General features: G+C 37.6%; 1 protein-coding gene across 4 annotated transcripts in view; it reads left to right on the top strand.

The window, feature by feature from the left end:
• The window catches only part of LOC145686345 (uncharacterized), a 244,867-nt gene that overhangs the window by 204,003 nt on the left and 25,986 nt on the right, over nt 1-14,878 (top strand). The gene's annotated exons all lie outside the window — the stretch shown is intronic.

Here is a 14,878-nt window from a genome sequence, read left to right on the forward strand (position 1 = left end):
ACTTCTTTAAGCTTATAGGAGTTCTTCCGGCATAACCCCGCTGTTGCATAATAACACCAAGGCGAAACAAACTTATTTCTGTGAATATGTAATATAAATACATAAAGCAAAAAAATCTAAATCAAAAAAGCCTGGTTTAAACATCCCCCAAAAAAACGGGGTTTTGGCATTTTCAAAAACAACCATGGTTCTTGCCAACTCTGTTTACTTTTGTATATAGGAGGTTAAAAAATGCTTATTATATACATTGGTTAATCCTATGGAATTCATAATGTAAATATGTTGAAGAAAAATTGTTTGAAATATCTTTTCGAAATTCATAGTTCATTTTCGAGGTTTTATATTATTATCAGCATCAACCACCAATTAAATGACTTTTTGTGTTATAGAGAAGCGAAACAAAGTCTGCTTTATCAATTTAAAGCAGAATTTTGAAAAAAGCCCAAAATTTCCCAAGCAAAAAAGCGAAGCAGAAAAAACCTAGTTTTTTTTTTTTCCAAAAAGCCGGTTTTTTTCCGAGCCCTTGCATCTCTATACGTGAGGATAACTTACGTTAGATTTTCAACTACAAGGCGTATCCGGAAAAAAAGTACCGTTTCGCATTCCCGCCGCTGCTGCACTACGATCGGCGTTCCGCGCTTGCGCGCTAGTCGTCCTTGTTCGTCTGTTCTCAACTAACACCATTTTGGTTGCTCTGCGTAGTGTTGTCTGTTTACAATGCAAGTTTAAAATGTCTAAGACATTTGACGATCCCGCCAACTGTGAGATTCGTTCGGTAATTCGATTTTTAAACGCGAAGAATGTGAAACCAACAGAAATGCATCGTCAAATTAAAGATGTTTATGGTGAAAACGCAATGACTAATGGAATGGTGAGAAAGTGGGTAAGGATGTTTAATGAGGGTCGAACTAATGTGCAAGATGAGCCCCGGAGTGGTCGGCCTTCTGTTGCCAACAATGACTTGGTGAGGAAAATTGATGAAAAAAATCCGTGAGAACAGACGTTTCACTATGATAACACTTTCAGGCGAATTCCCGACGAAGTGAAACTCGGTGTGCAGCAATGGTTCTCATCACTGGCGGCTGTAGTTTCAAACTCACTGACGGCATCGTTCTATGAGGAAGGACTAGATAAGTTGATCCATCTCTACGACAAGTGCCTCAACAACGATGGAAACTATGTGGAAAAGTAGTGTAAGATATGCTCTTTCTTGTGACAAAATTAAAAAAAAAAATCCTTTTTTTTTTTTCAAACGGTACTTACTTTCCGGATACACCTCGTATTCATCTTAATATCATCATTATTTTATTTTGCTTATGATCAGAAGTAAAATAACTAAAATTTGTGTCGATCATTCCTAATTCGTTTACAGAAATAAATGTTCATAATGACTTTTCTCAAAATTTTTTTTAATTCAGAAGGCACGTGACTTTGTTACATTATAAAGCCACCTTTTTCATTATCTGATGTTAATCCTTACGTCAAGAGTGAAATTATTTAAAATATTTTTAGCATTGTGAAAATTTGTTTTTGAACAGAGATTCCATGACGTCCCACTTAATATTCAACCCAATAAGCTGTGTGGGAGAAAACGTTAATTATTCGTATAATTTCTATTAAAAAAAAGAAGGCTGCGATACATGGATATAAGAATTTTATAGAAAACGGAAGATGATATAGAATGGAACAGTTAATTAATCTTTGTTAACAGCTGAATCTGAACTGTAACCAAATAAATAAATAAATAAAGCAAATTGTAGGTTTATGAGATGGCTATTATCAGGCTATGATACCAGATTTCTGGATTGGAACACCATGAATATGTAGCTTGTAGCAACTTTTTCATAAAATATTGTACTCCTTAATTTGTATTCTTATTTTCTTATGTATCATTCTTCTCTTTACAGTTAAGGATTTCTTTCGTCCTTAGATCTTTTCTTCTTCCAATGTATCCGACCCATTGCCTTCATTTTCACAATAATATCTATTATTCCTGTCCTCAATCTGACAGGATGATTTTTTTCGTATGTTTGCTGTTGATTCCTAGCATACATCTTTCCATGCTTCGTTGTGTAGTTTGCTGACGATGAATGTCTGATTTTGTTCGTGCCCATTCTTCTGATCCACATGTAAAAATAGGCATCAATTTATTGAAAATTTTATACTTCAGATACATTGCCATTTTATTTTCCAGTGTGAATCTTTTCTTTTAAAGGCACTCCAAACTAGTTTAATACGTCTGTCTGTTATATATTCTTTAATATTTTCTGTTCCACTTTTAGATAGATGAAAGTATTTACATCTTCCAATTTCACATTTTCAACCTCAGTCTTTAAAATTCTTGCGAAGTTGTTTAAAACCACTTCCGTCCTTTTGTCCTTAATCGATTCTGTCCTGAAAAATCAAGGACACTCTGTATTGTACAAGTTACTGAATTCATCCGATATATATGAAACTTGGCATGATGGTGTGAAATATTACGAACACTTTTGGTTCCCTGGTTATGAGCCATCGAATTCGAGGCTTGGACTTAGCGAAATTTTCATAAAACAATTTTAATAAGGATCAATGGAGGATGGTTGTTTTCTATAATACATTAATTTCGCTTATTCGTATTAATTTCCGACTTGACTTTCCTGTTCTTCCGTCATATCGTTCAGTTTTGTATGTCGTATCTTTCTTTATTCGTTACTGTCTTTGTACAGCCAAACAGTCTTTGTAATTAAACTGATTTGCTTATACGAGGCTTAGTTTTTTAATGAGTGTCCGTTTTGAAATGAAAACGTCCAAACTAAAAAATTTAAATCACCTCTGGTTCTATATATATGTATGTTTAGCTTTTTCTCAATATAATTTTCATAGTGTTGAGATATATGTATGTTCAGCCTTTTCTCAATATAATTTTCATAGTGTTGAGATACTTGTAGCTGTAGATGAGCTTTTGTAGAACCTCAACCAAAGAAAGTGGACGCTAGTTCAGATAGCTTCTACAGTCTGTGTGGATTCATCGCGTTGTTGATTTGCTTCCCAGTGAGGAATGTCTTCGAGGAAAGGAATAGATAATAATCACTAGGATCGAGATCCGGACTGTACGGAGGGTGGTCCATCTGCTTCCAGCCAAATGAATCAATGGACGATCCTGATCGTTGCTCGTTCTGAACATTCATGCGACCGGCGTTAAACAGACGTATCCACTTAACAACTTGTATTCACATATGTCATTTTCACCTTACACCTCACCTAACTGACGATAAATATGTGGCGTCTTCACATTTTTTTCGTGGTCCAAAACCTGATCACTGATCTATCTCACACTCGGCGGGATTTTCAATCACTTGCACCATTTCCATTGTTCACCACAAGCATATCAAGCCTTGCACAAATGGCAACATGCAAGGCATCGGTAACGCACATGCACAAAATGCCAAGCATGTAGTATTGCCAACGTGAGCGCAAAACTGTCCTTAATTGAAATATAAGCCTGTCAGATATTACCTACAGGTTTTATAGCCTTCTTCACATATCTTGTGGCTGTCACGTGCGCCTTTGGTACGCAGGGTCTCGAATTAGATTCCCAATGGGACAGCAGTAAAAGTTGAACTCATTTCGGGTGGTTCAGATCCCATCTTAAACTGTAGGTCCACGTTTCACATAGACTCTGTGCTGAAAGGAAACTCTAAACTTCAACAAACAAACTACAACTTCTACATAATCTATATCAATTGGTTCAGGAGCGTTAACAACACACAAACTACAACTTATACATAATCTATATCAATTGGTTCATGAGCGTTAATAACTGGCAAGTCTTCATTAAATCGAAAGTTTTTGTTACGGCCGTGTGTACTAACGAAGTTCAACTGGTGAATGACGTTCAACTTTTTAAGTTTTGATCAAGTGATGGATGAGCTAGGTTTAACCTTAAAGGTGGATTTTCGGGGTTTAACTTCCTGCAATACTGAACCAAATGTACTAAACTTAAAATTTCAATGGCGCAACAGAATTTCTTGATCAACGTTCAAGTTAGGAAGTTTAATTTTGAATTCGTTTACATGAGCGCTCGTTTGATCTTTGTTGGTGCACACAGCCGTTAGTCATTGAACAAGCACATATGAGTAATTCATACTGTTTTTCTATCAATTCCCTCACTATTTGAATGATGTACTGTTTGTAGAACCACTTCTGTATCAACTTTTTTTTTTATTATTATTATTATTTTTTATTTATTTATTCGGAAGATACGTTTTTTCAATCAGAGCGTCGTTAGTTTCATGAACGTTTTGTGGCTTGCAAGTAGAAAACTATCTATATTTGCTCTCTTATGAAGCAATTTGATCATAGTACTTCTTTATTTCTCAGTAGTTCGACCATTTCGTAGACACTTAGTAAAAAGCTACTCTTTTGGTTTTTTTTTTTTTTTTTTTTTTTTACTTCGCCAACTTTCTGTCCTGTGTATTGTTCGAATTCGAGAAGTCAATACTTTAACACGTGAATACAGGTATTTCTTTATAGACAGCATGATCCAAAAGTTGGTATATTCGTGATGGGTTTGAAGACGAAACGTTTAGCAACATATCTATATGATATGTCCGCGACAGTATCACGGCAACCACACCGTTGAAAATATATTCACCAAATAGAAGAAAAGGAAGGAAGTCGTTTTTATCTGTATGAAGTTAACGCGGTGCAAGAACTGCAGCCAGCTGATAAAAAGAAACGGGAACAGTTCTGTGTTTGTTTAAACATTTCACACGACGGAACGTGACGGATTTACTGGTGGTAAAGTAGCAAGCGTTGATGTGCTTAACATTCACGTATTAATACCTAAAGTGTGTTTCACAGGTTCTGTTTGGATGCCGTTAAATGTTGCAACATTAAGATTACTAGCTGCATTGTTAGGACGGCATATGTTTTAATCTTTGGTGTTTGATGGTTTTTGTGACAGGTATGTTAACTTTCCATCAACCAGCACCTTCTTCAAGCTAGAGGTAATTAGTTTCATTCCGTAGCCAGGCATCATCCAACATGTGGTTAAAAGGGTGAGAAAATTGTTAGTTATATCCCTTAAAAACAGTATTCCAAGGCAACAAAATGTGGAGAAGAGACTATGAAAAATTGTCTCCAATGTATGTAAATTAGTCTTACAGATATATTTGCATATATACTAACGTACTTACAACGATTTCAGGAAGCATAAGTAGCGTATACGTACGAATTGGAATCTCACATGTTCACACAAATAAAATATTAACATTATCTGATTCGCTCATTTATTGAATAACTATAATTTCCAGTTAAAATGTTCAATTTTTAGTATTCCACATGTGCTTTATCTGACTCGCTCATTTATTGAATAACTATAATTTCCAATTAAAATGTTCAATTTTTAGTATTCCACATGTGTTTTATCTGATTCGCTCATTTATTGAATAACTATAATTTTCAATTAAAATGTTCAATTTTTAGTATTCCACATGTGTTTTATCTGATTCGCTCATTTATTGAATAACTATAATTTTCAATTAAAATGTTCAATTTTTAGTATTCCACATGTGTTTTATTTATTTATTTAACTCAACTCTGATTATGAACGCAATCAGTGAGTTTGAAACGTAAGTTAAAATAAAATAAATAAAACACGGATGGAATATCAATGATTGAACTTCTTTAATTGCTGATACTATAATATTATTATTACTAAGTATTCTGCCTTTTGGCGAATCCCGGGACTAATGAAGTGTTTTAAATTTTAGGTTTGGGCCTGGAAATTTTTTACGTTTCTCGATCTTCAGCTTTCTCTTTTAACTCTAAATATTTTCATCTATTTTTCAAATCATCGACCAGTTGTATTCTTCTTCCTACTTCTCGCTTTCCTTCCATCTTTCCTTCTATGGCGGCATAAAAAGATAATTCTTCACTGGACAGACGTGTCCAATCCAGTTGACTTTCCTACGAAGGATGCTGGCTAAAAGCGTCCTCTAATCTGCTATCCGTTTTAAAGCGTCTTCGTTTGTTACTCTCTCCATCCATTTTATCTTCTTCATCTTCCTCCAACTCCAGATATCAAAGCTCTATTTATATTTCTTCTCTAACTTCCGTAATGTCCAAATCTCTGAACCATACAGTCTAATATTCCACATAGCACTTAACCAGCTTCTTCCTTAGTTCAATATTAAGCCTCCTAGTTGACAGTGTTCTTTCCTTATTGAATGCCTCCTTGGTTATGGCAATTCGTGATCTGATCTCTTTAGTGCAGTAAGCGTCTCTCGTCAAAATACTTCCCAGATACTTAAAATTACCGTCCTCTTAGTTTTCTTTGTTCTAATCTGACCGGTAAGAGCGCGTTTCTATGAGATATTCTCATGACTTTTGATTTTTCGATGTTCATTTCCATTTCATATAGTTCCCCAGTGTCAACTATTTTGTCAATCATCCCTGTAGTCCTTCTTCATTTCCAGCTATAATAACCGTATCATCCGCATACCTGCCTTGTTAATAATCTGCCCTCCAATCTTCAAATCCCAAGTTCCCATTAATGCTTCCTCCACTAAACAGTCACTGTAAATGTTGAATAATTGGGGCGACGTACTACATCGTTGTCTGACTCCTCTTCCAATCTCCACACTATTAATTTCTCCTTAATTCAAACACAACTTTACTCGTTGTCCTATGTAAAAGTAGCGAATGAGTCGTCGGTCATTCGAATTGACCCCAATTTCTTGAAGTATTTTCAAAAGTTTAGTCCAATTGACCTGTTCGAAAGCTTTTTGCCAGCCGAAGAAGCACAAACACAACTCCTCCTTTACGTCAAGAACTCGTTCTGAAATAATCCTCATCAACACAATAGCATCTCTGGTGCATGCCTTTTCCTTGCCGCCCTTTTGCCGGAATCCACATTGATCTTCCTCCAATATCTTCTCTATCTTATTTTCCAGCCGCCTGTTCAGTATGCGTGCAATAGTCTTTCCAATGTGGGACATAAAGTTAATTATTCTGTGATCACTGCACTTTACTTCCTTTTTCTTAGTTAGTGCAGCCATTGTAACATCAAGAAGATTCTCCACTCAAAAAGTAAATGTTGTTAATAAGTGAAGCTTAATAAGTGAAGCTTAATAAGTGTTGTTAATACTTTCACTGCTTTGTCTCCTAATTCCTTGAGCAAATTTGCTGGTATGTCGTCGTCTTCAGTGGCCCACCCCTTCACGTGTCTTTGATGGCTTGTACTACTTTTCAATATACTGAATCCTTGTCCTTCATCATCTGCCTCGTCCTCTGTTTCGATCGCAATATCTTCGGGGCGGTTCTTGTGATTATATAGATCTTTTATATATCCCTCCCAAATTCTAAGGATTTTTTCATGGCCAGTGACTATATGACCTTGATTTTCGATTCCACACGTGTGTATACTTCTTTTAGCTTTCCCTTTTAATTCTTGTGCTTTCTGATATATTAGATCATATCTACCGTGATATTGAAGTTCTATTATTTCTTCACATATCTGTTCGATGTACTTCTCTCTAGCTTTGTCCATCTCCCTTTTCAATTCATTTTTCAGCCTTCTGTATTCTTTTTGATGTGAGTGATTTTTGCCCTTTTGCATTCCTCCGCCTTCTTAAGCTTCAGTTATGCATAGTTTCCTCGGTGCTCTTTCCACCCTGCCAGTGTTATTGTAGAATATGTCTAATAGTGTCAGTTTATCTTTTCCCCAACTATTTTCTACATTACCTACCATATCGCCCATGCACAACATTTTTTTTCATTTTCTTCTTTCACATCATTGCCCATACTTCTTAGTCGCTCTAAGTTCCATTTTCGACTTCTCCCATTTTTCTTGATAGACTTCAATCAGGTTTGCACTTCCGCCGCTAGGAGATTATGATCCAAATCAGTCCTTTCCTTGTAGTGTCTTTCATGTCTCGTACACTATTCCTGCTTGTCAAGAATGTAATCGATTTGGTAGCGTTTACTATCTCTTGGAGTTTTCCACTTGTACAGTTGATTTTTCTTTCCTTAAACCATATGTTCGTTACCGTCATATCATGTTGCCTACAGAAGTCTTATCAGCATTGGACCCCGTGCGTTTCTTTTATCTAGTCAAATGGTCCCACCACCTTATTCGCAGATCCCTCTCCTACTATACTGTTGAAGTCTTCCACTATTATGGTGTTGACCGTATTTCTTTCCTCCTGATAGAATATGTCACTACTGCCATCATATATTACTTCTACTTCATTGTCATCATGGGTGGTTGGTGGCATATACACTTGGATGAAGGTAACTAAGAGAGTTCTGTCGCTTTTTGTGGAGGTCTGTGTTCAATTGACCTTCACACCGTGAGTTGAATGCAAATGGAGATAAGGTGAAAGTCAGTTGTTGGTGTGAGTATATTCAACATACTACCTGGTTGTTCGAGTTCAGTTACACCGTGAACTTGCGTAAGGACAGAGTGAGCATGGGACATCCGCAGAGTGTCATAAGGGCGTGTATGCTGTACGAATTCAAATTGGGGTCAAACGCCGCTGCAGCGAGGCGTAAGATATGCCAGGCCTTTGTTGAGGGTGTCGTGACTACACGGACAGTGCAGCGCTGGTTTAACAAGTTTAAGAATGGGGACGAAACACTCGAAGACACACTACTTGCTGGAAGACCAACACATGTAAAAAATGAAGATCTTCAGACAACAATTGGGGCGAACAGTGGCCAAATATGTGAGAAACTGAGACTACAATTCAGTGTGAGTGGAAAAACCATTCGGCAGCAATTCCATCAACTTGAGAAGCACTACAAGTTGGGTCGATGAGTCCCACATGATTTGACTCCGGGCCAGAACGCGAGCAGACACCTGTGTTTCTTTGCTGTCTCGTCTGAGAAGGAGCTATTTCTGGACAGGGTATTGGCATATGATGAGAAGTGGGTCCTGTACGAAGCTGCACGGCGCCATTATCATTGGTTAGCATTCCATGAACCGGTTCCAAAACAGCCGAAACCAGCACAGCACCAGAAGAGGATCCTCCTGTATGTTTGGTGGATTGCTTGCGGTATTGTGCATCGGGAACTGCTACCATCTGGTCAGAGCATTAATGTAACTGTATACTGTCAACAGTTGAGCCGTGTTCAAGAAAAACCCAAAACTCTGGAGCCAGCACTTCTGAATCGCAAAGGGATCCTCCTGCTATAGGACAACGCTAAGTCCCACGTGGCTAGGATGACCCGGGACACTATTCTACGCCTTGAATGGGAAATACTTCCATCCGCCATACTCCCCGGACACTGTACCTTCCGATTTATCACCTGTTCCATTCCTTGGACAATCACCTTACAGGACGCCAGTTGAAATCCCAAGTTCTACGATGGAATCCATGGCCTTCCAGAACTTTGGCAGAAGGTCGTCGATACTGATGGGGACTGTTTTTGATCTGCCATGTATGTCTTAGGTGACATATCGATGTTCGAAGGTGGTGGGTGAAAAAGTTACAGAACTTTCTGGGTTACCTTTATATTATCTCAATATCCACTGGTTTTGCATTTAGTTTTACAAACATAAGGCTGTCACTGCAGCATTCCACTTTGGTTACACTTGTTGCTACTTCGTTCTTCATTGCTATCACGATACCATTCTCGGCCTTAACGCCATTCGAATGAAATAGTATATAATTTCCCGATACTATCGTACTTATTTCTAACCATTGTACTTCACTCAAACCCAGTATTTTCACTTTACATTTATCCATTCCCACTTTTAAATTTTCAAGTTTACCTGCACGTCGTAAGTTCCTATGGTGAAATGAAAGTTATTATTTTCTCCTTTTACGAAGTAGTCCTTGTCTAGAGATCTGAACGTGGGACTATTTTAACTCGTAGGTGTTTTACCTTAGGAAGAACCATCATTATTCTTCTCCTTCGTCCCTCCTGGAAAAAAGATAATGTGGTAGTATTCCCATTTCCTTTCCACATCTCCATGCCACTGTTCATCCGTCTTTTAGGACAGTTTCCCCTCCTATGGACAAGAAAGTGCCCTGACCTCCACCGCTCATCTGCCCTCCGAGGAAGTCGTTGGCACTTGGTAGAAGTTGAATCCTTATTCCAGGAGTCCGTCGGTCCCCACCTACGTTAGTCGCCTATGATGTAGCCTGCTTTCTCTCGCGAGGATTTGGAGATTGGGATTTTCGATTCGTTTAGGATGAGACCCGAAAGCGTTCCTGAAACTTCTCCAGTATTTTTAGAAAGCGAATCTCCGAAGAACTACAGGTATCTTCGTGTGAATTGTGGAAACTATAATTTTTCTTAGATGATGTATTAAAACTTAACACACGCCATTTGCTTCTAAATACGATATAACGCAAATGATACTTACTATATTTCTGCATATTTAAAAAAAAAAAAAAGTTTGTCCTTCGATTATGTAACATAATTCTCACACTTTAATATTATATAATATTACTCGGAGCATTATTTTTCTCAATATTATGCTTTAAAAATGAGTATCACACTTTGAATATAATTTTCCCGCTAGTAGTACTAAATCACTGTTGTATTGGGGAGAGGGGGAAAGAAGGGAATGATTCTTCTGGAATTGTGTTCTTTGCTTGCACCTCCTTTCAAAATAGTACAATAGCCACCTTTCGAACGTGAATACTGTCAAAAATATCTTATGTTTGTTTCTATACTTAATATGCCATGCTGCAGTTACAGTGAGTTGTGTCCTCAAATATTAGATATTGGTAGCTAAGATCATCTTTGCGAAAGTTCAATGCGTGGAACTTAAGTTACGGACATCCAGCTTCACAGAAAAGAAAACATAAACTGTGTTATCCTTTTGTAAGAGAATAAATATTCGGTTAACGGATTTAGGATTTAGATTTCTGGGCTTTCAGCATCTATGGCCGTTTAGCCCGTCACGTTTGAGGGATGACGTCCCTCGGGGAGCACACTATCCGGAGAAAGGAAAGGAAGGAAGCGGCCTGGCACCTAGAAGTTAGGTACCATCCCGGCATTTGCCTGGTGTGAATGAGGAAAACCCAGGAAAAACTCATTCGCGGTGGCTGGACTGAAAAAGCGTTATACACTTTTTCGATCGAGTTGCCCCACCGGGAACCGAAGAATATTCGGTTAAAAAGGCCAGTCTGTAAAGATGTGTAACCTGAAGTTTCAGTGCGAATTACTTCGTGGTAAACCCACGTTACAAAAATATATGAAAAACAACGAACATTGATACAGTTTGATATTCAAATTAAATACAGACATATGGAAATAAGTTTGTCAGTACTGTTCTAAACTGGAGTCCGTCCTCAGAAAACACGTTGATTGTGCATAGCAGTGGGAATTTCTCTATGTTACAACATTTACCGGCAGTAAACACGCAATGAAACTTAGTTTATTATGCAAACTTCTTCAAAGTGTTGTTTAACTTAAATCTCTTCTATCTTTCATGATACCTTCTGCGCTTCAGTACAAGAAAACATCAATATATTCTAGCAGATGAAAGAATCATTAAAGTGTATTTCGTTTACCGCACCAAAATAGTGAAAACCCAGTTACTACTTGTCAATGCTACGAGTCACGAAAGAGAGTTGGAGAAGCAACTTTTCATATATCCTAAGTATGTAACATGTTGACAGCTAAGATGTGCGGACAGCCCAGCTCTGCTCAGTTGTTTCCTTGGCTGAGGACTGAAAAGTAGGAAGTGGTTTCGTCATCAGTAGACGCGAAGTCTGATACTTCCATGTCCATCTACATAAAATTAAATCTATATAGCACATTTTTAATACACTGACGGGCCACCGAATTAGGCACACCTGACTGTTTGAAGTTCTCGCATTGCCACATTAACATACTTGCTACAATTGCTCTCATTGGGAGCATAAGTAGGCGGGACCTATGGCTGTAAGGCGCAGTAGTCGCGATAAGCTTAGTGGGAAAAGCACGGGACTTAGACGTGTTCGGTACAGGGCAGATTGTTGGTGCTCGAATAATGAGGCACTGCATGTTAGAGAATGCGAGTCAACTGGGTTTTCGCATACCACAGTTATAAAGATGTGCTGAGATTATGCGGAGGCAGAGAAGACATCCGGAAACCGGTCACAGTGCAAAAGTCAACGTATCTTCAGTGACTGTGGACTGTGCCTGCGGAGCCGTATCGTTCGAACCAATACGGACCTGATCCTGTCTCAAATCACATCTCAACTGAATATATGTTCCATCCGAAGTGTTAGTGCATGGAAAGTTTAACGTTCTCTGCATCGTCTAAACTTCAGGAGCCCCAGACCAAACCGAGTGCTGCTGCTCACAGACCGTCATCAAACTGAACGCCTTACATGGACTCAAAACGTACAGGGATTGGACCATGAAACAGTAGAAAAGGATAGTCTGGAAGATGAGTCCCGATTACGATTGCATCGCGCCGATGGGAGAGTCCGAATTGGCGACTGCAGGATAAAACTATGGATTCCGGATGTCAGGACGATACAGTGCAAGGTGGTTGGGATTTATTATGGTCTGATGTGCCTTCAGTTGGGCATCATTGGGACAGTTAGTTTGCTTAAGAAGATTGCTGAATGCCAACCGGTATGTGGACGTCCTAGGGGACCATGTGTACCTATACATTACAATAGTTCATGCTAATTGGAGGGCATTTCCTAGCAAGATAACTGTCCAGTTCATAGGTCCCAGACAATTGTAGAGTTGTTCGAGAAACATTCTACCGATCTCCAGTTAATGCATTGGTCATCCGTAATCCAGATTTTATTCCAGTGAAATATGTTTGGATGTCATGGAAAGGACTTGGGAACAGACATCCCCAAACAGTGAACATGGACCAGCTGTGGCGGACGCATGGCTTACAGTGCCTTCAGACGACGTCCAGAAACTGGTGAAGTCATTATCTCACTGAGTTCTTAAGGTAGTAGAGGAGTGGACACGGTACTAGGTAGGTGTGCCTAATTCAGTGGCAGATCAGTGTATATTGCTTAGTTTACTTTCTTCAATACCAATTTTTAAAGATACAAAGAAAGAAAAGAAAGAAGTACAATACATTTGAGGCATTCAAAGCACAGGGGATTCAAATCCAATTACGAAAGTTGCGAGAAAATGATACAAAGGTTCGTACATTTCTTTTAAACACATGGAAAAGTAAACATTTTTTTTTTTTTTTTTTTTTTTCAACATTGTAACGGTTATTTAAAATATTTTTTAAGCACTGAAGGCAACAAGTAGAGATTTCAATATGAAGTATGTCCAAAATCACCAAAAGTGGACTTTAATCTTTTGTGCACTGAGCACCCATTTTGTGTCTGTCATGTTGTTGTTGTAGTTCTTTTATTCTCCTTTTGGATATTACTACCAAAATAGGGGAGCTGAAACTCAATGGAGCGAATTGTGTGTTTATGGCCTTAGTCAGTAGCGTTGCTGTATAAGACAAGACCTACAGTTTAAAGTAAGCTGTGAATCATAATAATGCGCTTGATCCGGGATTCCTTGGGAAAAAAAAAAATTAAAAATTCAAGCATTTCCGCGGCAGCATTCGTTGTTGTGATATGTTATTTAGAAAATAGATTAAAAACAAAAGAAGCTTTACAGTGTTCAAAGCAGTATTTAGCAAGCATATTGGAAGAAGACGTCACAAGAAGTTCTCAGATTTACATAAAACGGCATTCTAGGCCAGTTTCAGGTTTAGTAAGTTATTTATTTAAAAGTAGTATAGCTGTTAGTATTGTGTATGTCAAGGTTAGGAAAAATCAAACAGATAAAACCTGTTACTTACCCGTGTATTTTTTTCATATACACAACATGATGATCTGAAATAGCAGAACAAAAGCGAATGACATACTTTTCAGTGCCATAAAAATTAGAATGTATCAAACACTACGCGTCTAAATTTATCCGGAAACACGTCATCATGTTCAGTTCGATGTGGTCTCTTGATTGATACACGTCTTATCATTGGACAGTATTATAATCAAACATAATTTAAAATTTAAGAATTAATCATAAATTTGGCTATTTCTCATTAGTCAGATTGTACACTTCCATGTTACCAATGTATACCCCAGCATCAGTTTCATCTTTAAATTTACAAAAAATTTGTTTTCCTCAGTTTTCTCGAAAACTACGAACGAGGTTTTTTACACTGGCCCATATTATTTTCTTCCACTGAATAAAGCCTATTGATTGGTACATATCTCATCTTAGGATGTCTTTTCCCCGTTAAATGTTGATAATGGAGAATTTTATTAAGACACATCTCCATCGAAAGTTTTCTTTTTGTTCAGCATTTACAGAATACGGTAACAACTTTATCTAATAGTTATAATATATATGTTTAACATGTCTTTAACTTAGACACTGTACATAACAATTTATATATGCGGTATGAAAATGAAACGAAATGAACTTTCTAGTATTACGTCGTATGGTTATGCTCGATAGATTAAAGCAGATTATTGATGGATGAAAGTGAATTATTATGAAATAATTGACGGTGTGGTAATGTAGGAAGAAACTTTAGAACCCCGAGAAACCCAATGGACACGATATTATTCACAATAAACTCACGTAGTGGTCCCATTCCCTATATAGAGCCCATATTACATACAAGTAAGTGAATTTTTGAATTCTGTTTCTGGCTAGAGCAGTTATTTCGGACAAGTTCGTTAATTGAGTGAATTCATTAATATCTTAACAGGTAACGGTAGTTATCTATGTCCCATACATATATTTCGCGTGCTCCTCTATACTGTCTTTACCAGAGGTTATCTCTTTCGTTTATCATGTGATCCATGTTTGAGAGAAATTTAGCACGCTTCTATTATTGTACATGTACTTTGTGTTTTGTTTTCGATAAAGGATTTTGTATTAAGCTGGGCTTGCTTATCTCATTGAT

This window comes from Thermobia domestica, chromosome 5, assembly GCF_964235325.1.
Source record: "Thermobia domestica chromosome 5, izTheDome1.hap1.1, whole genome shotgun sequence".
Lineage (NCBI taxonomy): Eukaryota > Metazoa > Arthropoda > Insecta > Zygentoma > Lepismatidae > Thermobia > Thermobia domestica.